The sequence below is a fragment of the Thermobia domestica genome, chromosome 8 (assembly GCF_964235325.1).
Source record: "Thermobia domestica chromosome 8, izTheDome1.hap1.1, whole genome shotgun sequence".
NCBI classification, from domain to species: domain Eukaryota; kingdom Metazoa; phylum Arthropoda; class Insecta; order Zygentoma; family Lepismatidae; genus Thermobia; species Thermobia domestica.
In genome coordinates this window covers 241,306,892-241,334,695 of record NC_137461.1, presented here as the reverse complement: position 1 = coordinate 241,334,695, position 27,804 = coordinate 241,306,892, and positions in this window count along the sequence as shown.

The window sequence follows — 27,804 nt, the reverse complement described above, 5'->3', positions numbered from 1 at the left end:
TATTTGGGAGATTTGTCCATTTGTGTGGGGGTTATGACCGTTTGTGTGGGCGTTTTTACATTTCTGGGGGTTTTGGCTGTGGAGGTTTTGACCTAGACCCGATGGAACTGTGTAATGGTAGTCCATAAAGGAGAAGGGCTAATCCGAAAGCAGGCATGGTAGGGACAGGGAAAAGTGAAACAGATATATGTAGTATGACGTACTACGTATGGCTTACGTACGAACAGTGGGGTGAGAGCTGGAAAAGTGGGGATTCCTCATTGCAGAATCGGAGATCAATTCATGGGGACACCGCCGGACATGGGTGTTGGTGCGGGTTACATGAGTAGGATCGAAACTGCGTAGCATCGAAACTGCGTACGACCGAAACTGCGTACGACCGAAACTGCGTACGATCGAAACTGCGTACGATCGAAACTGCGTACGATCGAAACAGCGTACGATCGAAACTGCGTACGGTAGAAACTGCGTACGATCGAAAGTGCATAGATACGAAACTGAGAAATAAAATAGTGACAAATATAATTAAATAATCATACAGGGGTGTACCCAGGAAGTTTTTCTTGAGGGACTATGACTTATTCAAGAGGACCAAAAAAGCTAAGTCTTGTCTCAGCAGGGAGAAAGGAGAATCCTCCCCCCAAAAGCCACTACTTCTGATCAAGTTGGCAAATTCCTTGTTCAGAAGATTGCCGTTAAGTTCAATTGACTTAGCTTAACATTTTCTTAGTTACCTAGTTGCTGTGAATTGTCACTTCTTTTATAGACTTTGCAGGTGGCACAATCGAAGGTTCATGTAATTAGTTAAAGTTTTTGCTAGTTTGGGCTTCGTCCCAAATTTACTAACTTCCAGGGTTGTTTTGTTTAAAACAAAATATTTAAAACAAATGATTAAAACTTTTTTTAACAATTGATTTTGTTTAAAACAAATTTTGTTTATGTTTTAAACATTTTGTTTTAAACACGTTTATTTTGAAGACTTGTCTTAAACATATGTTTATTTGCATTTTATTTTATGTTCGTAAAAAAAAGAAATCTTCCAGAGCAAGAGAACTGTCCAAAAGTGCTCCCCAATCAGAAGACTATTTTCTTCCCATGTGAATGGTTTGATTTCTCGTGGCTACAGCAGGTCAATGTGGTGATCTACAATTTATTTTGTCTCTTTTCCCCCTTATTTTTAACGTATATTGTATTGTTTAAATGCTTCTCAGTTAACTTGCGAGAAAGTGTCGTAGTCGAAGGTTGGACTACTTATAGAACTGATATTAAAAATAAATAAAATAATTATCACGGAAACAAACTGTTGTGTTGTATTCATTGCGACGTTGAGGTTCTGAAATTAAAATATCGCAAGCATTCGTTTGTACAGTACATGTTAGTTCTGTCTCCGTACAACATGGAATCGTTTAACATGGATTATGCGTGAAGAAAAGAAGGACATGATTTGATACAAATTTATTAGAGTAACTCAAACTCAATCAGGTAAGTAAACGATCAAACGAGTTTGTCACAAAACGTGTAAGAAAGAAATGGGTGGTTTAGTTCTAAGAACGAAAATCATTATAAAAAATGCAATGCTTGGTAAAAATGGAAACCCAAACAAATGGTAAAAATGTTGATCCGAAAATTGCTTCTGATGAATCTAACGTCAGTGGTGTGGCTGAGATGCAACTGGAAACTTCAGGTAACAACTAATTTTGTATTAACAATATCTTTTTCATTATATTATGAAAATTTTATTTCGTACCTCTTCCCCACCACAGTTCTAAATTTTCTTTGAAACTTTACAACTTGGCATAGCTTGTATGAAGAGACCAGGTAGAAACGCAAGGTATGGCAGTCGATCACGTAACTAACCAAGTGTGATACTTATTATAACGTTAGTGCTGAACGTCAAGGTCTGGGACAATTTGATCTCAATTTGTTTGTTTGTATGTATGTACCACGCTACAGGGTGCAATATTCAGTCTTTTAACATTAATTTTTGAGGATAGAGACACGAGGCGTCGGAATTTGCTGTATAGATTTTGACTGCGATCCCACGTAAAATTTCAAAATTAGTGGGTCAGATCCCACTTTAAACAAAAAGCCCTGTCTAATATAGCCTTGCTACTGATGCAAGATGTAATCAATCAAACTAAACAAACTAATTTTATATGTTTCGAACAAACTTGGGTTGCAGGATAAATTTGGCTTCAACTCAACATTTAGAGCACAAGGAACCCAAGTTAATTTTCAGAAAGGTTCACTTTTGCTCAGCAAACGTAATATCTTCGTAGCATAGGGTATGAAATAAATGAAACAAAAACCACGGGAAAGCGTGTGGACTAGAGTTTCATAGGACAACCGCTAGACAAGGGCGTTGACGGAATGGGGAGGAGAGCTAATTTTCCCTTCCCCCTCCTTGCTCATACATTTAAGATATTAACATTATACTTGTATTGTGTATGTTGCAGCGTTGGAATGATTAACAAGTCAAGCTCCGAATGTCATAGTCAATGATGCATAATTACGTTACATAAATGCAGAATGTGTCCAAAAGAATACATCGACGTAAAATGTCATATTTTCACAACCACGAATCCGAGATGAAAGAAAGAAAAACTACCTGAAAAAAAGGAATCTAGAATTTTGTATGATTGCCGCTAGATAGGGGCGTTCGTTTAGAAATCATCCGTCTTCTACCCTGAATTTCAGATTTTTGGGGCAGTAATGCAGATTTAGAAACATTTTGCTTAGCAAAGTCCAACATATAAAAATTGAAGTCCTTGCACCGAATAAATACGGATTTTGATCATTGGCCGTAAGGAGCTATAGGCCTATATTGCTTTCTTGTATAATTTTTTTACCCAAGGATTTCAAAGGTGGCTCTACTTTCGAGTTTCGGGCCTGCTTAAAATTCAGGAAATTGGACCTAAGCAACTTCCCAGTTTTAATCATCTGTATGTTCTTCGTATTTATTCGGTGTAATTACCTCAGGCTTATTCTGTTGGACTTTGCTTATCAAAAGATTTCTAAAACTGTCTTACCGTCCCCAAAATCTGAAATGCAGGGTGCGGATGAGGGTGGTTGCCCTCCTGTTCCACTGACGCCCTTACTAGCGGCTGTCATATGAAACTATCCCACGCCTTTTCGCATGGTTTTAGTTACATTTGTTTTGGATTCTTGACTGCGAAGTATTATTTTTTGAAATAGAATTCATTTGCTGAGGAAAACTGAAGTTTATTGAAAATGGATTTGGATCTATTGTACTCTGAACGCCCCAAATATTACCTTTCGTCAATAAATTTTTGACTCAAAAAACAACCAATTACATAGACTTGCAGAAAATATAAAGTTAGCACAATATGAAGTGTGCTTCAAACATTACTTTTCGAAAACGTAGCCCTATTATTATAAAATAATTTTATTAGCACCAGTGTTATGAAGTAGTAATCAAATTTTGCAACAAAAATCTCACCCGCCTCCACGAAACGCTAGCTTAGCCCCTAAAGGCATAACTACAAAACTTTTAGAAGCGGTAACTCGAAATGATTTTCTTTATGGTTAAAATAACCGCACAACAGCATTTCTGGTAAAATTCTAGCCCTCATGTAACATGACACCATTTGCATTTGAAATTTCGAATACTAAGCACAGATGTTCGCCATGATGCTTGATAGCACCATCTGATGTGTCAGACCACTTCCAAGATTCATCATTCTCCCTCAACCCGTTGTCAACGCACAAGGATGGTGAGGACTTTTGTTTTGCCATGTATATTGATAGATTGTGTGAAACCTCTATAGTTGGTAAATTTTAAAATCTACCTTAAAAGCTTACTATATCCAAGAAAATACTTACTGTATGAGAGTCACTGGCAAGAGGGTGTAATAAAAGGGGTCGTTATATGAAATAAGTTGAAAATTACTAATCTATACGGAAATGTTCTGTACCCAACACTGTGTAGTCTTAAAGAGAATAAAATAAATGAAAAGATCGGTTCAAAGAGCAAAAAGTCTTAATAAATACGTGATTACACGATTTTGAAATATGTTTAAAATAATATTTTAAACTGTTCAAAATGTTTAAAACATGTACTTTTACTTTTTTTGTGTTTTTTAAAACATCTTTAAAACATTTTAAACACTTTTTTCATGTTTTAAACACGCGTTTTGTTCTTTTTTTTTTTAAACTGTATTTTTTCCAACCCTGCTAACTTTTGACCAAGTTGGAAAATTAGAATGCGTTGCTGCCAATATTTACTTAAAAGACTTCCGTTTCTTTCAATTGACATTTGGATTAGCATTTTCTTACTTACCCAGTTGCTGTGATTTTCAATTTCTTTATGAACTTGGCAATTGGCAAAATTGAATGTTTATATAATCAGTTTAGTTTTAAGTAGGTGGGAATTTGTCGCCAGATACAAAATTTCTCATCCTACGGCCTCGCGCCTCGTAAACCTACTAACATACCAAAATTCCTAGTTTTTATTCCGATTTCAATTACGGTACCTAAAATATGAGATTTTGTACATCCAAAAAGTCTATTTAAATTACACAGTTTTTTGTCTCTTTAAAGCTGCTAAAAATGGAAAATATTCACTTTTGGAAATTTTCTATATAGTCCCAGGAGGCTAAAAACTTTGCCAAATTTATTCCTTGTAGTTCTACTGGAAGTGCCTATACTGTAAAAAATCGTTGTATTATTTCAACGACATGCCTATGTGTTAGCACGATTGTGTTAAAATATAACACAAACAAGTGGTTAGAACAACTCACTCTCCGTTTGGAGTTGTGTGTCAAATGCCGCTAGTTGAAATGACACACAGCCTGTGTGTTAACACAAGTGTAGAATCTTCGGTGTTGTTTTCTGCGTGATTGCCATATATGTTGGGTATCTAATTATAAAGGCTTATGAACTGAAGCTACAGGCAAACACAGTAGAAAGGAATACTTAAACAAATCCAAGTATACGCAAAATTTCAAAATACAAACCGCGCGATGTGTTTTCAATTGTTTTACAAAATGTTTCTGAAGAAACCCTAACAGCACAAGATGTGCTAGTCATGTACCATTTTGGTGTTCTAAATTCATCTCCCACATTTGATGCATTTATTGCTTCTTTTTCAAAGCGGTTGTGTACTAGAAGCAACAAACGCATCAACTTTATTAGATGGCAACTGGCGCCGATCATTTGAAAGTGAATATGGAAGAACTACAAAATAAAGTAAATAGACAGTCGTCATTTTGTAATAAAATTAGGTCTACATGGCGAGCAGATTTTATCCCGAACGGTTATCGTCGAATATACGCGGGTTAAAGGAGCACTCTGATTAGCCAAATTCAAAAGACCTTAAGAATGTATCCCTCTACAAGCGACGGTTTACGTGTTATATTCTGCCAAAAACATGAAAAAAGGAATTTTAAAGGTCCATAGCTCCAAAACTATGGGACCTACCGCAGTCGGGTCAAGACTTAACTTAGGAACTAGTATGTGCCCTATCCAAAAATGCGTATGTCAGAATCCTGAGGTGCTTCCACAACAATTTTTATAGAGGGAGTTTAACTACGGGCCTATGATATAAAGTATTCTCCAACTACCTCCATAAAAATTGTTGTGGACATCTTAGGTGAATTGAATTTTGGACATCTTAGGTGAACTTTGGACATCTTAGGTGAATTGAATTCTGTATGGAAATGGAAAACATTTCAGTTTTATTTAAATCTTGGAAAAGAAACATTCTCTGTGTGCAAGAGGTTAATCTATACACATGACGATACAACACTCCAAATGTTTTAAACATATTAACTGGCAGAGTATATAGTTATCCTGGGGGCAAGAAAACAAAGGGATTTTTACTGAAATTAAAAATCGTAGTATGGTGGTACGTACCATACGCATGAACTTACTTTGGAGGAGGGGTCCAAATTCAATGCGAAGATAAAGTATTTTCAGATTTGTCAATTTTCGAAGTTTATGTTTATAATTCCGTACCTATACGTCCGAGCGCAAGTGAACTACGTCAGTCAAACATCGGTCCTTACTGAACAAACTTGGGCACAGATCGTTGCAATTGCGTAATTAGGAGGCGCACCATAAATTCGTATTTAGGTTCTAAACATCGTGTGTGTGGGTTTTATCGGGGTTCTCCCGTTTCCTTCCACTTTTTTCATTCCACCATTTCATTCATTTCTCATCATCAGCGTCTACTTTAGCCTAACCGGCATAACCGTAGGACGTGAAACTAAAAGATTTCATTTCATTTCATTTTCGTATTAAGGTTCTAATCCTTGATTTTTCTCACTTTTATATTTACCATAATCTATTAATTTTTAATTACTAGCTTCGTTTATTCAATATCGACATGATACTTTCAGGATATATTAGTGGTGGGCTAAGGTTTATTTGAAGATAGTTGCATCTGTCTCTTAGCAGTATTTCCAGCCATAGAACTATTTATTTCCAGACTTTTTTTGGTAAAAATTTCCTTTTTTCCCTTCTAAAATTTGCCTCTTATTTCCTTCTCTTCTATTGGCTACATTGGAACGAACATACCAGATTCTGGAAGCCTCATCCTTGACTTACACAACGCACTATAAAAAGTTTCACTTGGATAATTGGGGACAGTACAATTCCGGTCTTACAGTATACCATATTACATAATTTTAAGGATAATAGTGACTTTCTAGGAAAAATGATATACTTTTTAAAATTACATGCTTAATTTGAGAGATATCATCATGATACTAGCTGAATATATTATTGGTGGGCCAAAGATTACTTTAAAATTGTTTGCTTCTGAGTGGTAGCAATGTTGCCAGCTACAGAAAATGTTAATTGTAATTGTTTGTAAAAAATTTGGGAAGTTTATCCTTTCCCCCCTATTATTTCAGTGTCCTTGGCTATATTCAAACCAACGTACAACTGTCTGGAATCATTCTTGGCCTACAAAACGCACCATAGAGGAGCACGATTGAATAATTAGGGAAGACGGTGAACCACCATGTATGCTGATTTTTGCTTCTGACGCGTAAGAAGTGCCAAAATTTGATGTGTATTATGAGAGAGTTTTTTTCTTTCTCTCTTTGTATGGCAGCCAGCGACTTCAGGTTTTTACTGTACCTTGTCAACATACCAGAAAATTCTTTTTAGGTGACTTGAACCCCTGTGGCTTCGGTGTTCCCAGCTAGAAAAAATCATGAAATTCGGCTAGGGATTTTTTTTTTAAATTTCACTCCTACATTTTTTCAATAATCCCTCCCGTTAACAACACTGCAATCTAACTTACACCAAAAAATAGCCATGTCCCTCTTCTAAAATACAAGATGTAAACGATATCAATCGGGATAACAGTGTTTGGGCAATAAATCATTAACTGAAAGTCTACCAAAAACCCCAAAATCGATTTTGTCCCGAAAGGGTTAATGAGATATGCGCGCCAAAGATTTCGGGCTCTAATTTAACGTGAGCCCCCCCCCCCAAAGTTTCTGGGCTGGTCCAGAGAATGAATGGCCTACATAGTACTGTCTACGGGCTGGATAGGCTACCAAATTTCAGCTTTCGTTCTCCCATAGTTAATGTGATATAGGCGCCGAAAATTTGGGGGCTAACTTCACCAGAGCCTCCCAACTTTCTGGGCTAGTCGAGATAAAGATCGATGGGCTAACAAATTTCATCTTTTTGGCCAATATAGTTAATAAGGTGTGAAAATCAAAGTTTTGGGGCGTTAACTTAACGTGAGCCCTTAACTTTTTGGGCAAGTTGAGATAATGAGTGTACCAGGTACTAAACTTCATGGGCCTTCCAACCCATTATTATTTAGCATTTGGGGCACTCAAGGAACACAGATACAGGGTCACCAAATGTGAAAATGAAAATGCAATCTTTAAGTTTTATGTCCGACTGTCATCCTGGGTAGACTAAAGGAGACGCAGATGATGAGAATAAATGGAATGGTGAAATGAAAGAGTTGTGGGAAAGGGAAACTCCAAGAAAACCCTCACACACGGTGTTTGTTCACCACAAACCCCACTTTGCGCAAGTTGGTATAGAACCAGGGCCCCGCAGCATGTGTGAACCCTCTGCCACTAAGCCACTGCGGCCCGGAAGTCCTCGAGACGAGACACATAGGCGTATACCTAACGTATAATTTGTTCGTAGCGGGAATTTCTGTTATGGTATAGTTAATTACATACAATGAAAAACCGAAAATGTGGACAATCGCGAACAAGCAATAAACAATCTGCGTGATTTGTTTTAGATTTCGGAAAATAGGTTCTGCCAGATTTACGCTTATCGACTGTAATCGTTTATTTATTTATTTATTTATTTGGGAGGGAAGCAAAGTATAATACATTTCAGTCATTACACATGCAAAGAGATGTTTTATGGTAATTGTTTTTTGCTGAAATATAACTTCGGTATCTTTTATACGTGTTTAGGAGCTGAGATTATTATCTAATAATTATAAGGAAGATACAAGTTTTTTTTTTTTTTTTTTTTTTTTTTTTTTTTTTTTTTTTTACGAAGATACAAGTTTTTCACCTTCGTACAACAATTCATGTTTAATAGGCGTATAGAAGGGGCTCATGCCCAAAACATTAGGACTCAATTTCTGGGGCCCCATGTTGGGGGCCCGGTTCCTGACCACCACTGTGCTGAGGGGAATCGGATCTTTCCAACGTCACCATCTGTATGCAACAACTCCATGCTGAAACGAGAAATAGAGTGGACTCAAGCCCAACATTTCGGAACCACATTTTCTGGAGCTTCGAGGCCAGGGCCCAATTTCTGACATTACCGCTTTCGTTAATCGACCCCGACCTTTCAAACGCTAACACTATAGTACAACACCATGTTAAATAGGCAAATAAAAGAGACCTGAACCCAAACTTTTGGGATCTCATTTCTGGAGTCTCAGGTCCCGGAGCTTTCCAACACCACAATATGTATCCAATAACTCCATGCTTAAAAGAAAAATATAATGAAGCCAAACTCAAAATTTCGGGACACCATTTTTTGACCTTTGAGACAAGGGCCCAATTTCTGACGTTAACACTGTGCTCAGACGACCCGAACATTTAAAAACTTCACCACCCACCCACATACAATTCCATATTTAATAGGCGTATAGAAAGAACCCGCGCCCAAAACTTCGGGACCCCATTTTTCTGGAGCCTCATGGCTGGGGCCCGATTTCTGATATCACCACTGTGCTCGGGAGACCCGTACTTTTCCAATGCCACCATCTGCATCCACTAACTCCATGTCTAACACGGCAGGAGGATTTTGACGAATTTTCTGCAGGTTCTTTACAACTATTTACAACGTTTCAAACTATTCATAAGAAATGAAATTTCAATACATTAGAAACTATGTTCTTTTAAAATGTTCAAAATGGATGACAGCATTGATTTCCAGTAATAGTTGTAAACTTTCGTAATTTTATTCTCTATTTGAATAGTAGTTTAATTTCGAATCTTTTACGGTTAAAAATATTTTTGTGAAATGTAACGGAATACATTGAAATGCTCATACCCCCACGGGTACGTGTTCCAATTATAAATCGATTTGAGGTTCAGCGTACAAATGAGAAACTCCCAAAGCGAAGTACAATATTGTAACGTTGTTGACATACATATGAATAACTGGTGATTAGGTCGTTAAGCTGTACATAAAATCATATAAATTTTCATTCATATTACGCAGACAAGTACACACAGAACAGCATATGAATCTTTATCTGACTTTTGTTTCTCTAACTTTCTGATAGCCTTTAGAAATAATATCTTTACAATCGAAATATTCGTTAAACATTATTATTATTATTATCCTTCAATATTCATTATACATCATATTCTTCATTACTTTAAATTCTTCATATTACATAACTATTTTACATTATATTCCGTCGAAGCTGTTTCAAAGTTAGTATTACACTTCTGACATAGTCATCATTACAAATCATAATTGATTCTCAATCCATACGCCTGTAACTTGTCCATCCTACCTGCAGTGTGGATCCTACGCAGTTTCGATCCTACGAGGTTTCGACGCTACGCAGTTTCGACCGTACGCAGTTTCGATCGTACGCAGTTTCGACGCTACGCAGTTTCGACCGTACGCAGTTTCGATCCTACGCAGTTTCGACGCTACGCAGTTTCGACCATACGCAGTTTCGATCCTACGCAGTTTAGGTCGTGTGGAGTCCATGAATATAACCCTAATTTATAGCTGCACAGGTTAAACAAATTAAAGAGAGAGAAAAAAAATATTTTTTGAGCGCATGATTAAAACTTAAATTATTTCAGGGCAACTGCGTAGGATCGAAACTGCGTACGGTCGAAACTGCGTAGCGTCGAAACTGCGTAGCGTCGAAACTGCGTACGATCGAAACTGCGTAGGATCGAAACAGGTTTTGAGCTGAATTTTTCGATCGTACGCAGTTTCGATGCTACGCAGTTTCGATCCTACGCCGCATTCCCGTTGGTGCAGCGGTTCCGCAACAAGCATATTACGCAGGCATTGCAGGGCCGAAAATCGCTGTAGGCCCTACCGAGTAGGCAACTGAGGCAAGGAAGACATGAACAAAAGTATGGATGCGTACATGCAAACATGGACTGTATTTTCAAGGATGATACACTACAGCTCGTACTGGTGTCCGTGATCAATAAGTATCACAAAAATGACACTAAAGATTTCAGAAATCTTACAACAGTCTTACCTGTAGCAACACTAAAGAAGATGCTCAAAATGACGTCCACCACTCTGAAGACAGGCATTCAGACGTCGTTTCACAGACCGGCGCACACGTTGAAACTTGTCTGATTCTTCCCGCAAAGCGTCACAAACGACTCGGACGCGTTGTTCCAACGTTTGGATATCAGGTACCGGAGTAGCATAAACAACAATTTTGAGATGCTCCCATAAATAGAAATCCAGAAGGTTTAATCCGGCTTCCGGGCAGGCCATGACATAGGACCGCCACGGCCGATCCACTTGCCCGGAAAAATAGTATTCAAATAATCACGCACGGGGTGACAGAAATGCGCCGGGGCACCATCGTGCATATACCACATACGTTGTCGTAAGACCAACGGCACATCCTCCAGACGTGTTGAAGGTATCTCGCCCAAGAAGTTCAAATAGATAGGCCCAGTGAGTCCTTGTGGAAGAACAACTGGTCCAATGAGATGGTCACCCAGAATCACTGTCCATACGTTGATACAAAACTGGTATTGGGGCGGGCCTGTACTATTCCATGTGGATTATCCACAGACCACAAATGATTATTATGGAAATTCTGGATACCATCCCTTCCAAATTGGGCTTCATCTGTGAACAAAATGGAGGAGAGAAAACCGACAGTTGTTGCCACCAAATGGAGAACCTGATTACAAAAGTCCAGCCTGGGAGGAAAATAACCTGGCGATAGACCCTGTACCCGTTGCAAATGATAGGGTAAAAATTGTTGGCATAAAGGATCGACAACACCCTCTCATGACTGACATTATGTTGACGGGCAAGCCCCCTGGAACTTACACTCGGGTCATGGAGCATATGTCGTAAAATACGTTCTTCGGCATGCACAGTGCGTTCTTCACGTCGTCTTCCCGTGTCATACATGGCAGGGTGAAACGTTAAGATCTCACAGAAACGACGAAACAGCGTTGCAAATGTTGTATGATGCGGTTGGCGTCTATTGAGATAACGAACGTAGTATAATCAGGCTGCTTGCCTACCATTTCTATGTGCTTCTCCATACACAAAAATAATCTCGGCCTGTTCCTGATTGGTGTAATGGGCCATTGTCACAACACACTACACTATGAACGTTATTCACAACACACAACGTAGTAGTTGCCCACTTCAACTTTACGGATGACTTTGACTGACAAGGTAGGTCTGCTCAATGGTAATGTATTGTTTGTTGGTTGTGCACTGAATGTTTCTCCAGTGCTAACTCCTTGTGCGTTGGAATGACTTTGAGTGGCAACTTGGGGGTCTTCTCGAGGCAAATCAGCGAAGTACGTATGTAGTGTGGTTTAGCCGTTTAGCCTCTGTGACCGTGCAATGTTTCGGAAAATAGTCAATGTTTTGGTGTCAGCATTGTTCGAATAAACGAGGGGTGCAGAGGAAATCACTCTCACGTAAAAGCTTATACCCGGCTTATATCATGAAAATAACATAGTATCCCTAGCAGGAATAATTAATACCACTGCATTGTTGGTTACCATCAGTACCTGGTGGTTATGGATCTTTACCACAGTGAAATGAAACTACTGCTAATCTTGAAGTTTTTTAATAATATCTTGAAAACAAATAACATTATTGGAAAATCAAAAACATAGTGCACTAGATAATATTCTGCATGTAATATCGTTATCAAAACTCACCTATCTTTTTGGGCGTGCCGCTATTTACAAAACCAGCAAAAAATGCTAAATATTTCGGCAGTTGCAAATGGAAAGCAGATAAGTGAATATTGATGAAGGTATCACATGCAGAATCGTAATATCTAGAGGACTATGTTTCTGCTTTCCCAATATTTGTATTTATTTTGAACATATTACAGAAAAACTATAAAATTAGAGGTAGTTTAATTTTCGCTGTGGTTAAGACCCTTATGCAACCACACATAGCGAATATGACCAGTTCACCATTTCGTCTCTGTTTGATATCTCGGCATGGTACAACTAATTATGGTTACCAGGTGGGAAACCTATCCATTCACGCCTATTTTAACGTATCTTTACCTGACAGTTTATCTGGGAGTCCCTACGCTTCTTTGGGAAATCTCTTGTGCACTGATTTCACGATTTCGATATACCCATCTTTGAATAGATCAGGTTTCGTTCCTTTGAGGTGACCAAGCCGCTTTCCCTCTATCTTTCGAAGTAGAGGAGATATAGCGCTCTAAAGTGTATTTTGCCCCGTTTTCGGCATCATGTAGCTCTGAAACTATGTGTCCTACAGAAAAGTGCAAAAGCGAATTTTTTCTTGTTTCGGTGTCGGAAATCACCTCCCGAATTTTGTTGATGGAGGTTCGTACCACCCTGTATACAATGTCTACCTGTAATTTATTGTTTAGTTTTAAATATCAGTAAAATGTACAAAAAATGTTAGAATTGACTTCCCTTCATACTTTAAATTATAAATGTTTCTGTAATTTTAATATCTTGCAAAATGCATTGACTTATACTTTTGACCTATACTACTTTATATTTTTACGATCACCTTTTTTGTATATTAGTACAATATATACTTCCTTCCATATTGAAGGTAACTCACCACTAATCAGAGATGCCGTAAATATATTTGTTAAAATAATTGAAATTTCGATGCTACAGATACCAACTAGACACGAGAGGGATATTCTTAGGACAATGACTAGTACTTCTATTATTCACTTCAATAGCTTGAATTATATCAGATATCAGATTTAGAGATACTGAGTATATCGATTACGTCATAGTTACTAATGAGCGATGAAGAATTTATATCCTGGCTATATTCATAATACCTTAAGTCTAAATTTAAAATTTAATTAAAACACCTTTAAATGGTTCCACATCAACATTTGATTATGTAAGTGATTTGTCATCATGTGCCATTTCAGTTAATATTGCTTGCTATGAGAATTTTAAAATGCATTTCAGAAATACATGTTATTATTTTTTTGAATAATAATAATAATAATAATAATAATAATAATAATAATAATAATAATCTTTATTTTAGTGCCGCGAACAGCTTTTGGCAAAAATACAGCACTTAGTATCAGAGTATGCGATGGCATAATAATAGTACTAAAAAATAAATAATCAGAAAGAAAACAATAAAAAGAAGGGTACTAATATAAAACACAATGTAGCTAAAAGTCAGCTAAGCAGAAATAATTCCTTGTCAACGCAGTAAAACTTATCAAGTTTTCAATCCATCTAAAACAACAAGAAGCTAAGAACAGCAGTCATAAAATTACATTTGGCTTAATGTTTCTAAACGTAATTGATTAAAAACTATCAGTCAGATCACATAAAACTTTCACATTGTTTGATACAATAAATCTAAAATGAACTTAAAGAATATGTCAATCTTTTTAAAAATTCACATTTCCAATTCAGAGGAACTAAAATCATGGTATTTCTTATGCTATGCTTTGGCACTTTAAAACCTATGTTTTGTAAACAATATTCACTGATATAAATGTTATCTAGTATTTTTTGCATGCATACTCTGTCGAAATTTTTTCGTCTATTCATAAGGCTTTCTAAACCCCAATAATCAGTCCAATATTCATAACTATGTGAGTAATAGCTCATTTTCATTTTAAAACATAGAAGTCGAATAAAACATTTTTGCACAGATTCAATCTTGTTTGTCAAAGTTTTAGAAATGCTGTTCCAAATTACCGAACCAGATTCTAATTTTGGTCTTACAAGTAATTTATATATAAATACCTACGTTTTATCTCTTTGAAATACAGGCCATTGTTTAAAAATAAAACCTATTATCCTTCTGGCACCTTGTACAATACAATTTATATGATTAGAAAACTTTAACTGACTGTCAAATGTAATACCTAGGTCTTTAATAATGCTTACTTTCTCAATTTGTACACCATTGACCTCATATTTACTGACATAATATTGACTTTTATTGGTGTATGTAATAATAATAATAATAATAATAATAATAATAATAATAATAATAATAATAATAATAATAATAATAATAATAATAATAATAATAATAATAATAATATATTTTTGTTGATTCTTCATGAAGTGTGAAGTAGGACTTTTAAGAATTTCGCAACATCAAATGGAAGTGTTATATTAACAATTTAAGAATTCAGCACTGGTAATACAACTTATCACAACCTCGTCAACCTTTTTTGGTGCAGCCTTTTCGCTTGCGGCAACATGTAATTGGCTAGTGGATTTCTTCTTCTCACATCTGGCCCTACCTAGTCTCAGCATTCAACTTTTTATCTTCTTCGTGCGTCGTTCTCCATGGCGAGACTAATCTATTTTTTACGTTGTTCTTCTTCTTGGCGTAATGTCTATTTGCTAGAGAAGTTTGACACTGTAATGAAAAGTGGACTAGAATCATTACTCAACTGTAACTTAAATAGTAACGCATGGATACAGGCCTCTCTTCCAGTTGATTTTGGGGTCTTGGTATTCGTCGGGCTATCTATTTGACATATCCTTCATTTTTAGTGTCGTTCTATGGATCACGGCATACCATTGAGGTATATTCCTTTATCAACAAAATGAGCTTCACATAGAATTTGATGTCCAAGACTGCATATTGGCTGCTCTAACCTAGTTCGTTTAAGTCCTTCTGAAATAAGCGGCAGAACTTCACAATCAGTTTGGGTAAATCCGGTCATGAAATTGCATCAACCAGTGTCACTACAAGAAGCAGACAGCCAAGAGGCAGACTTATCTCAACCCCATCTCCAAATTCAGGTGCTTGACTATAGGCATTAGCTTCACACAATCTAGGACTGCACCTTTCAAACGAAAGTTTTTCGTGAAAGTTTTTTTTTTTTTTTTTTTTTTTTTTTTTTTTTTTGCACTTCGCCTAGGAATAGACATATGTGAATCACACAACTGATCTAAATGTGGTGCATTAGTCAACCAGAAAGGTCTATACTGTCTCTCTTGCATACGTCGTTCCGGAAGACATGTGAGACATTGGAACGTGAATGGCATTATCTGGAGAGCATTCACATCGGTCAAAGTTCCATCTGTTCGTGAACCTCTGGGATGTAACAGATCTGTCGTCAACAAGCCAGATGGTATGACGCTACTACCATGGAAGAGGGGGAAGATTCTTCTCTAGAAATTCACCTGTTCTAACACTTTCGCGTCATCCAACCTTGCCCTTTCTTCATCAAGAGAAGGAGCTACTGCATCCCGCAGAGATTGCGAGGAAAGAAGAAAATATAAAGAACTCCTCAATAGATACATGTTCGTGACCGTGACCATTGAATCGAGTGGTACTTGGGCCTCAAAGGTTTAAATTTCATCTAAGAAGTAGGGCAACGTATTGCACACATTACTGGTGACAAGTGGGTTACTAATTATCTAATACGACGTATCAGCATAGTAGTTCAACGGGGCAATAAGGCTTCCATTTTAGGTGCATTACCTTCTTTTATAACTAACAATGCAGAATTTATTATTTTCTCATATCATTTTTCTTTCCTTCTTTTCTTCTTTTTCTTCTTTTCTGTTATTCTTAATCAAAGTAAGAAAAGATTGATTGTGTGTAAATTTAATTCTTGAGCAAAGGAAAATATATAATTTTAAACAATCATGTAGGAAAGAATCAGAAAATATAGAAAATTTAATTAGTGTTGTTACATTTTTAACATTAGATTTCAAGTTAAATTTAAAATATCTTTCAAAGTACTAAAAATTATTGACTTATTCTTTTAAGGCATGGTTAACTTTTGTGACCAATAACCGTGAACCCACATTATGTTCCGTTAGATTTTTTTCTTTTTTGTTTCTTTCTTTTCCTTTTTTTTTTTTTTTTTTAGAAAGTCTGGTTTACCAAAACTCTATATATTAACTTGCCTGTCTGTGTGTCCGTCTGGAATACAAAAAATACTTAGGAACTAGTTGATGAATACCTTCAATTTTGGCCACGACATAAAGAGTCAGAACTTACGAGTCGAGTTTGTTGGTGTAGGTGACACTGAAACCGAAGTAATGGAAATCAATCATTTCCGAGTTTAAAATTAATTACTATGTGCCTTCCATTTCAACTCAGGAAAAAAAGTAAAAACAAAAATGGAAATAAAAATAGAAATAAAAATAAATAGAATAAATTAAAAATAAATAAAATTGTACCATCTTCATCTCACATATTGTTGAAACTTTTTTTTATAGCAACTAGACATGTGTTTAAGGGACATGTTTTTTTTTTTTGGTCGAAAAATAATTTCCGGCCAAAGAAAGGGCCAGCAAAGACGCGGAGTGCATTTATGAATTGTAGAAAACATGGAAAATGGTCAACTTCGGAGCCCCACCATTCATCTATGGAGACAGCTAGAGTTATAATTCTTGTTGTGGTATGTACATAGGGATATAAAAAATTATAGGGGAAGGAGTTGTACCTGTGAACACTTTTAGAGTGTTCGAAATTTTGGTGCTAATATTCAGCACTTTTCCCTCAATTTTTGTCGTATATTTGAAGTGCCATCTCTTTGCTATCAGGTAGGATGATTTTTAAATGTGTTACATAATTACATTAGCTTTTATACAATATAACAAGAGCATATCCGTTTTGTTCACAGGTACATTATGGTCATGTACCATTGAACAGACCCTCTTGTACCTTTGAACAAAGTGATAATTACAACGTTTCTGAGGCAATAATATAAAAAGAAGCCGTAAGTATTAACATTTATAAATTGAAATACAAGGTTTAGCTATAAAAAGTTCCTCAAAATTGAAATTTTATTAATTAAATTAAAAATTGAAGATAAGTTCTAACAAAAACTTGTGAACAATAAAGTTGAGCATATACAACTCTTAACATTATGTTATACAATAAGAGAATATACAGAAACTACTTAAAATTATAATTAATAACTTTATATCCTAAGCTAACCTATATAAAATATATCAATTGTTTTAACTACTTACATTGTGTAGCTTTAAACAGTATTATTTATCGGTCAAAGGTACATGGTGCATTAATGTTCATTGGTACAAGAGGGTCAGCATTACGAAAAAAGTTCTCCACTAGCTTAAATATTGAACAGATGTTAAAATTAAAAATATTACTGTATTCACCAATGATTCCACCCCAAGTTTGGACAAATAAATATCACAAGTTGCGAAAACCGAAAAGCGCAAAACTCAAAAGGTAACTACAAAAAATCTTCGTTTTGGGGATGAAAAAATTAAAAGGAACATTACTTGGCACAACACTCAGTAAACAACAGGCAAACGCGTTTGTAGTGCTTTTTTTCATTTAATCTTTCAAATGAATTTTAATCACTGCACCTAGATAGCTCTGAATCCGAGAAAAGCACAGGTGTCCAAAGGTACATTGTTCCAAAGGTACAACGCCTTCCCCAATTTTATTATAGTTTGGTTTGCGTATGGGTATGTTTTTGTACATAAATTAACAAATCAACGTCAGTTTATCTGAAAATTCGAAGTTTGCGAACTTTTTTCGAGCACTTACGGTTCGAATTTTAAAATTCTGTTTTCACGGTTGGTAAGACCTAAGTACCCGCTTTCCGAAAAGAAATGTATCTCTTCAGTGTGCAACTATTTCGTCGCAACGAATACGAGAAATTGTCAAATTTTCAAAAATCGCCATTTTTTGGCTCAATTTTCTCGAAAACATCATTTTTCAAATTTCTGAAATTTTGTCAAATAAAAGTGCAACAATTTGATGATGTTTGTGATTCACATTCATTAAGTAACGAACAAAAGTTTTTTCTTGGCTGCTTTTTATCATTTTGATCAAAAAAGGTTCGCTGAAATAGGGAAATGAGCTTCCCTCTATCCTGTTTTCTTAAACCGAAGTAATCTGAGATAGAAATTGGAATTACGAAACACACAAATTTTAACTTCACTTACTTAAAATGGTCTTCGGAAACGAAATTTCACTGACTTTTTTTTTCCCACATGGAGCAAACATTTGCTTGCTTTGTGTCTTCTACGCTATTGCAGACGCTCCAATAGGTATTCGTGCACTCACAAGTTGTAGCACATTCTCGATAGTTACAAAACACTTATTTCCACTTCTCTTATGCTCTTCTGAAAACCTGCACCTTGTTGAAGGTGAATGTGGAAGCAGAAACAGCACTTCAACTTCACGTAATTCATGACTTATTCATAATATTTCTGCTACCCACCACTGGTTATCATATATGCATGTAACAAAGGTTCCTTTTTGCAAATTTCTTAAATCTACACTTTGAATTGCAGAAGCTCGGTTTTGGGGGAAACATGAAGTTAGTTTATGGTGACCCGTCACTACCATAAAAACTTCTTCATTTTCCGAAAGCCAAAGGTGACTTCGTTGAATACCAGTTATTGGTCGCAGATTTTCCCATTCTTTCATTTTTTTTCAGGAAATTGTCGAATTCAGTTCCAGGCAACAAAACGAGAGTAAAATCGGGAGTTTGTAGTTGCACTACATACACGAATTCTTCTGTAGTTTTAATACTGTGTATCTGTTTTTGCCTAAGGTTATGCCGAGTTTCCACATTCATTATCCCGTTTCCCCTCCCCCGCCGCAATACCGTCGCAGAGAGCTTTGCATGGCCCGTTTCACTGAAAATCCACTGCATTATCGGACCTTGTTGCATCTCGGACATCTGAAAGCGATTTTTAAATTGTGATGCAGCACCATCAGAAATCACTGACACGGTTTGAGAAACTGTAGAAACTTATTTCCACGTATTCCAACCTTTTCCTATAACCTACTTTTTGGTTTTCCTGGAGTATTTTTAGAATCTTGTCTACTTCTATGAGTACACGAGTCGAATCGTGTGTTTAGTCCTCGGTTATTACAAAAAAAATAATCAGTTGTTTCATAATAATATATCACTGCCATAAAGATGGAAATTCGCTCGTTTTTTCGGTGATAACTCTGAATTTCACTTTGCAGTTTTCAGCGAAATCCACATGAAGTAAAGTAGAATTTGTATCTTGAAATTTTATACAATGCTTTTCAGTACCAACTCTCTTTGGATTTTCTTGATGTAGTCATGAATTACAATTCTTACAGTTAAACCGGCAACGTACGATACGAGAGCAGAAAGTGGCAGAGTCTTTTAACGATATCATTGTTTTCCCATATGGCATAGGTAACACTTCCATTTTCATCAGGATCAATAATTGAAAACTCCTCACTTATTCCTTCCACTCAAGAACATTCACCGCATTCTTGAAGAAGACAACTGTCATTTTCTACGGATCATACTACTAAAGAAAATAAGTAACTCATGACAGTTTCAATAGGGCTGAAATTTTGATTTGTTGCAACGCTAACAGCTAAGTAACGCTAACAGAAGCAGCCAACTTAAAATTTGCACAATACACACACACACACACACACACACACACACACACACACACACACACACACACACACACACACACACACACACACACACACACACACACACACACACACACACACACACACACAATTCCCTCGCAGGTTGCGGACCTATTTTGGTCGAACACTATAAAATTTTGAGTGACCCATTCTTATGCTGGGATTGTTCTGTTTAAAAAGTTCTATTTTTTTTGGCGGAATGCGTAAGAAAACGTTTCGATTTTTTAAAGCTTTTTGTCTATTTTTGATTACTGTAATGATATCGCACTTATTGGGACTTTGTCTGGAGCATTCCAAATCATCACTGAGATAATAGTTCAGGCTTTTCATAGATCATCAGAATTTATTGGTTGGCCGTTTCAAGTCAACTTAAAATTTATGTGTTTCGTAATCGTAATGTCCACCTCAGATTACTTCGGTTTAAGAAATCGGAGGAGAAGAGGGAGGCTAATTTTTTCTATTTCAGAGAGCATTTTTTATTTTAAAAAAGCAGTCAGGAAAAGCTCTTATTCTTCATTTAATGAATATGAACCACAAACATAATAAAATTATTGCAGTTTTATTGTTTCCAGTGTTGCCAACTGTGATATCAAAGTTAACGGAACTTCGCTGACTTCAAAATGCTGTAGTTAATTCATGAAGCATTGGTCGAGAATAGTATTTGGTGTGTTTATTATTCATGTAAAGTTGAACCATTTGACAAAATTTCAGAATTTGAAAAAATTGCCTTTTCGAGAAAATGGAGCCCAAAAATGGTGATTTTTGAAAATTTGACAATTTCTCGAATTTTTTGCGACGAAACAGTTGCACACTGAAGAGATACATTTTTTTCGGAAAGCGGGTAGCTAGTTCTTACCAACCGTGAAAGCAGAATTTTAAAATTCGAACCGTAAGTGCTCGAAAAAATTCGTAAACTTCGAATTTTAAGATTAACTGAGGTTAATTTGTTAATTTATCTACAAGAAGACACGCATAGGCTAACCAAACTATAATAAAAAATATTCTATATATATCCCTATGTACATACCACAACAAGAATTATAACTCAACCTGTCTCCATAACTGAATGGTGAAGCTCCGTATTTGACCATTTTCCATGTCTTTTACAATTCGTAAATTGTACTCCCAGTTTTTGATGGCCCATTTCTTGGCGAGAAATTTATTTCGACAAAAAAGTCCCTTAAAAACATGCCTAGTTGCCATAAAAAAGTTTCAACAATATCTGAGATGGTGTTGGTAAATGCTCTGCCTGAATATAAATGGAAGGCAATAAAACGGCAAAAGGTAGAAAGAAACGGATTACTGAAAGTGATTAAGAGTTCCAAGAATAAACTTCATATGCATGATTTGCCTAACTTTTTTTTTTTACAAAAACCGGAATTCATAGAAATTCACTGCAACTTTGGTTTCAATATTAAATAATAAAGGTATCCACGAAAGTTATGTCGCTTTTTGTGGAGGTCTGTGTTCAATTGGTCCTCACACCATAAGGTGAATGCGAATGAAGGTAAGGCGAAGATCAGTTGTTGATGTGGGTATATCCAACACACTACCTGCTTGTGGCAGTTCAGTTGCACCGTGAACTTGCGTAAGGAAAGAGTGAACATGAACCTCCACAGAGCATCATAAGTACGTGTATGTTGTACGAGTTCAAACTGGAGTCAAACGCCGCTGGAGAGAGGCGGAAGATATGCCACGTATTTGGTGAGGATGTCGTGACTGAACAGACAGTGAAGCGGTGGTATAAGAAGTTTAAGGACGGTGACGAAACACTCGAAGACGCACCAGGTGCCGGAAGGAAAATACATGTACAAAATGAAGATTTTCAGGCAGCTATTGAGGCGAACAGTGGTCAGATATGTTAGGAACAGGGACTGAAATTCAATGTGCGTAGAGAAACCATTCGGCAGCATCTCCATCAACTTGGGAAGAACTACAAGTTGGATGGATGGGTCCCACATGATTTGACTCCGCGCCAGAAGGAACGCGAGTACACTTGTTTTTCTTTGCTGTCTGATGTGAGGAAGGAGCAATTTCTGGACAGACTGTGGACATGTGATGAGAAGTGAGTTCTGTACGAAGCTCCACAGCACCGTCATCATTGGTTAGTATGACATGAATAGATTCTAAAACAGCCGAAACCAGCACTGCATCAGAAGATTGTCTTCCTGTGTGTTTGATGGACTGCTCGCAGCACCGTACGTCGGGAACTTCTCCCATCTGGTCAATGCATGAATACATCTGTTTACTGTCAGCAGTTGAGCCGTATTCAAGAAAAACAAAAAACTCTGGAGTCAACACTTCTGAATGGAAAAGGGATCCTCTTGCAACGCTAATCCTCACGTAGATAGGATAACGCAGGACACCATTCTACGCTTCGGATGGGAGACAATATTGCATGCGTCATATTTCCCGGACATTGCATGGTCCGATTATCATCTGTTCCATTAATTGGAGAATCACCTTAGAGGACGCCAGTTCAAATCCCTAGTAGAGGTGCAAAATGCACTTGATACCTTCTTCGCTTTACGATCCACCCAATTTCTACCACGATGGAATCCATTGCCTTCCAAAACGTTGGCAGAAGGTTGTCGATGTTGATGGGGACTATTTTTGATCTTCAAGATACGTCTTAGGTGACACATCGATGTTCGAAAGTGGTGGGTGGAAAAGCGACAGAACTTTCTTGGTTGCCTTTATAGATAAACCTAAAGCACATTAGATATTGCTAAAAATGTTTCCTTTTTAAATCGATTTAGCACTCTAAGAATAGGTTGAATCGGGTTGACTCGGAAAAAAATATCAGAAGTTGCACCTTCGAAGTGAAATAATAAAAACCATCCCAGGCTCGAAACTAATTTATCTTGAAAATTTGATGCAGATCAGGCAGGTGGTTCAAGAGTTATTAAGTTACAAACATAGTCACTTTTATATCTATCTATCTACCTATCTCTCTCTCTCTCTCTCTCTCTCTCTCTCTTGGAATTGGGTTATAATTGCGAAAATTACGAATTTTTGAAAAGTTCCAACTTGTGCCACTTTGAAATTTATCATACGATATTGCTGGCTGATAAACTTATTTTCTAAAGGATGACGAACAGAAAAATTACATAGAATTTTTCACTAAATTTCTGATATGAGGATTTCTGCAGTAAAGTAGTGTTGTAAAGAAATGTTTCTTATATAAAATGTACTTTGAAAAGTCGATATCTTTTATAGTTAGATGCAATATTTAAAAAAATAGCTTCAATATATTCATGGATTTTTTTTCTGAAGTTCTTTGCTGATGTATTCTCTGAAAAATTAACTGAAAATGTAACTTTCTCTGTACCATTTTTTTCCGGCTTCACCCTTTTATCTACTATACTAGGTGCTTGCAGAAGGATTTGTTTATTTTATTAAATAATTAGTTAAGTCAAGATCAGTGGCGAAGGGTGGTAAGAGCCCCTGAGGCCCGGCCTACCCATTTACTTTCAGAAATTATAATTTATAATTAATTAATTTTTCTTGCACAGAATGCATGATATTTTCTAAGTTAAAAAAATTGTTCGATAAAGAAATCGTGGTTGGCGCCACTGCTGGGAGGCTCACCGAGCACTGTCTCAGGCGCAGTAGAACTACCGCCAAGCTACTCAGAAAATCCCGCGAGAGAACGTGTTGGAAATGACGTTTTCTTCATCAGCGTATAACCTGCGAAAGAGACCGGCCTCAGCTCTTATCGACTTTCGTTTCTACCTACTAGTTTCTCTCGAGACCTTCGATTTTGATTCGATATATCAAACAAATAAAGAGCAAGATAACGTGGGCTCCATTCCGTTCCAACTTTGCTTAATTTTGCGGACGCAACACAAAAACTGGAACAAAAAATTCTAAAGGCGCTACGGCTATTATCGCAAACTAATGCCCCTATATTCTTTTGCGTTGGCGCAAACCTGTACGAAATCAGACTCGTTGAGTTTATTAGAAAGAGTGTGTGTTTTTGAGATGTGATTTTTTTTACTTACATTTGCAAAAGAGAATGAGAGAAAATGTCAGTATGTGGAGAATATGAATATACGTAATATAATCCCTATTAAAGAACCTTCTATGAAAGTGGTCTTTTGGAAATTAATGTGTTATTAAGGAACGAAGACTAACGCCTATGATGAAAATAGAACAGAGAGCTAGAGAGTTCTGCATGCATTGGTACAATATATATAAGTCTGATTATTTAAGTCTGATTCTGTTTTTAAAGGAGAATTAAGTGACACACAAAATATCTTGATTGAATGCTTGTTATGTGTTTTGAACAATATAATTAAAGACAAAATTTTACAAGCAGAGTTTGTTTCAGTACATGCAGAGTATATTTCTTGTGAAGCGCAGATAATGTGATAGTCCATCTTCCCCACCCGATCACGCCAATTAAAACAATTAAATTGCATTATGGCGAATTAAGATTATCTCTGAGTCACATACGTCAATTTCATTATGAAAATTGAGATCCGGATCGAATAAGTGCTGTCGACGAACTACAATTGCATTAAATTTATGTGAATTCGTTTTCTTGTATTTCTGTAGTAAAATATTTATGTCTAATCTGTTTCATTTTACTATTATTATTATTATTATCATTATCATTATTATTATTAGTGATAGCAGTAGAACATTGGGCCTACCCTCTTGAAACTATCATCCTTCGCCACTGGTCAAGATTAAGTTAAAAATTATCAATAATTAATTATATTTTTCAGGCTACACCAATACAATGAGGAATAATATTATGCATGAGAGAAAGTATACATTTCATTCTTTTGTGATTAATTTTGTGTCCGGGCAGAACCTTGAAAGCTCAATTCTCCTGGTCGGCAATAACAAGAATATTTTTAACAACACAATACTTTTATCTTCTCAAGGAAGTACCGAAATTATATCGAATAATAAAGCCATTATTGCTCCCCTCTTTCTCTGACCGTCTTAAATACTATTAATAAGGACTAACAATTACAAACTTTGTAGAAAATAAAATAAAATATTTTCTACGCTTAACACTAATTGGAGTGTTTTGTTTCCTCAATCAACCTAACCCTCCATGAAAATTGATAACACAGCACAAATCAAGCTACAAAAAATTAGACTTTATTGGGAAAAATCTCCTTCTGAATATAAATTACCTTTAACTAGTTTTCGGCCAAACAGGAGTCGACAAAAGAGGAATTCGTGATTCGCCGAACATGGTCTCCTGCCCAGGTGTGTGATAATTTAGTACCCAAAGGCATTTGACGAAACAGGAAGACATGGTAGGCCATGGTGGGTGGGCGGTCAGAGTGAGTCACGGCAGATCAGGATCCAGACGGTCGCGGATCACGGTGGACGGTGGGTGATGAGTCAAATTTTCATTGAACCACACCATCTGTCCGGATCAAAGGATTGGGTTGGTCTGGGTTATGGATCTGGTGGGTTACATTTTTTTACTGGTTGCGTGTCTTCTCTGCCACTGGTTATGGTCGTGACTGATTCCATCACCTAAAAAAAGTATTGTTTCAATATTCCATCTATCGGTTCGTTTCTATATTGAGGCCTAGAGGCTACGTTCTGTTGATGCAAAAGGGACGGAAAATTTGTAGTCTTGTCTCGCCAAAGATATGAAAAGTTCATTTTCAAAATCGAGACGAAACAAAGAACATGACAGCTCTCTCGTTGTGGAGACAAGAATCGAAATGAAATGAAATGAAATCTTTGAGTTTTACGTCCCACGGTTATGCCGGTTAGGCTAAAGGAGACGCTGATGATGAGAGATGAGTGAAATGGTGGAATGAATAAAGTGGGAGGAAACGGGAGAACCCCGAGAAAACCCACGAGCACGGTGTTTGTCCACCACAAAGTTCACTTGGCGGGGGCTGGGATCGAACCCGGGACCCCAAGCACCAGAGGTGAACGCTCTACCACTGAGCCACCGCGCCCCCGAGACAAGAATCGAGATTAGAGAGAAATCTCTCTAGTCATGTGAGCAACACAGTTCATCCAAGTCTTATATCTTAAACACCGCTTCCATGTTACCTATTTCAAAGTAGGAAAAATTATAAATTGATAAACTGATTGTGCGAACAGAAGAAATGACACCTATCAATGTTTAAAGATACGCAAGTCAATACAGAAATAAATATTTCAATAATAAGTACACTTTAAATGGTGTTATATCACACATTTGTGGACCTCTGTTGACGCAGAAGGATTCTGATAAAGTCTAGATAAAATTAGGAAGAAAATCAAAGCATAAACTTCGTACATAAATTTACTAAACTAACCGAGGAAAGCCTTCCGAAAATCAAGGCAATACGAGAAAGATTTTTCTAGATTCGAGACTTTCTCTAGAAAAATTAGGAGTCGAGACAAGAAAACCTTATTTCTCGTCTCGCTTCATTTCATGAAGAACGCTACGCCCTTACACATTTGAAAATCTTTTCCAATAGGGTGTTTACAATTTTAGACAATCAGATAATGTAATGAGAATGTGTTGAAAAAGTGAGTTTTCTCCATAATGGATACTAGGCTGTTATAGTAAAAATCTCATTAACAGCTATACTGTATTTAAAGGGGGGCGTGGTGGCTCAGTGGTAGAGTGTTCACCTCCGGTGTTTGGTGTCCCTGGTTACCTCGTGCCGTGTGGATTTTGTGGTGGACAAACACCGTGCTCATGGGTTTTCTCGGAGTTCTCCCACTTTTTTCATTCCACCATTTCATTCATTTCGTATCATCACCGTCTCCTTTAGCCTAGCCGGCATACCCGTGGGACGTGAAACTTAAAGATTTCATTTCATTTGTATTTAAAGGAGTATAATGTATTTTTTCACATTTGAGAAAGATATTTTTTGATGTTTTTTTTATTTCGGCGACTTACTGAAAAAATGACTAATGATTTTCTTTAAATTTTTTTTAAAAAATGAAATCTTTGTTTTACGTCCTACGGTTATGCCACCTAGGGTAAAGAAGACGGTAATGATGAGAAATGGTAGAATGAAGAAAGTGAGAGAAACGAGAGAACCCCGAGAAACTTCCACTCACGGTGTTAGTCTACTATAAGTTTAACCTGTTGCGAGCCGGGATCGAACCAGGGACCCCACATACCAGAGGTGAGCCCTCTACCACTGAGCCACCGCGGTCTACATACACACATAAGGTTAACATACAGAATGATTCTATGGTAACAGTTAACGATTTAATATAAGGAGTGGTAGCAAAAACGTTCAGTTTGTTGATCATTCTCGCAACTAGAGTTTGTCAAGCGGGGGAAACACGAAATTTGACGTCAACAATATATAGGCTATACATTGCTCTTTTAGATGAATTCCCAACCACGTGTTCCGTTTGTTCCACCTAGTAGTGGCCTTACAGGTGATTCGTGCCTTTTATTCTAAATGTTAATCCTAACTTGGTAAAGACAATAGGCCTTATGTAGAGTCGTTCTGACGCGTAATTAGAGTCATACTAAAGAGTTTGACAAACATATGTTTCCTGCAGTAGTCAGACCCTTAGTGTGACTCTAATCATACGTCAAAACGACTCTGCATAAGGCGGACACAGTGTATACTGTACGTTTACAGTTGATGTGTATCGAGGTCACTTAGTTAAACTCTAATTTTAAGCACAGCAATAGATGGCAGGGCAAACTCAATGCTGGTACGAGTTGCTCAGTAAAGAGCGCCAACGGACATTCAAGGAACTATCAGAACCACTAGT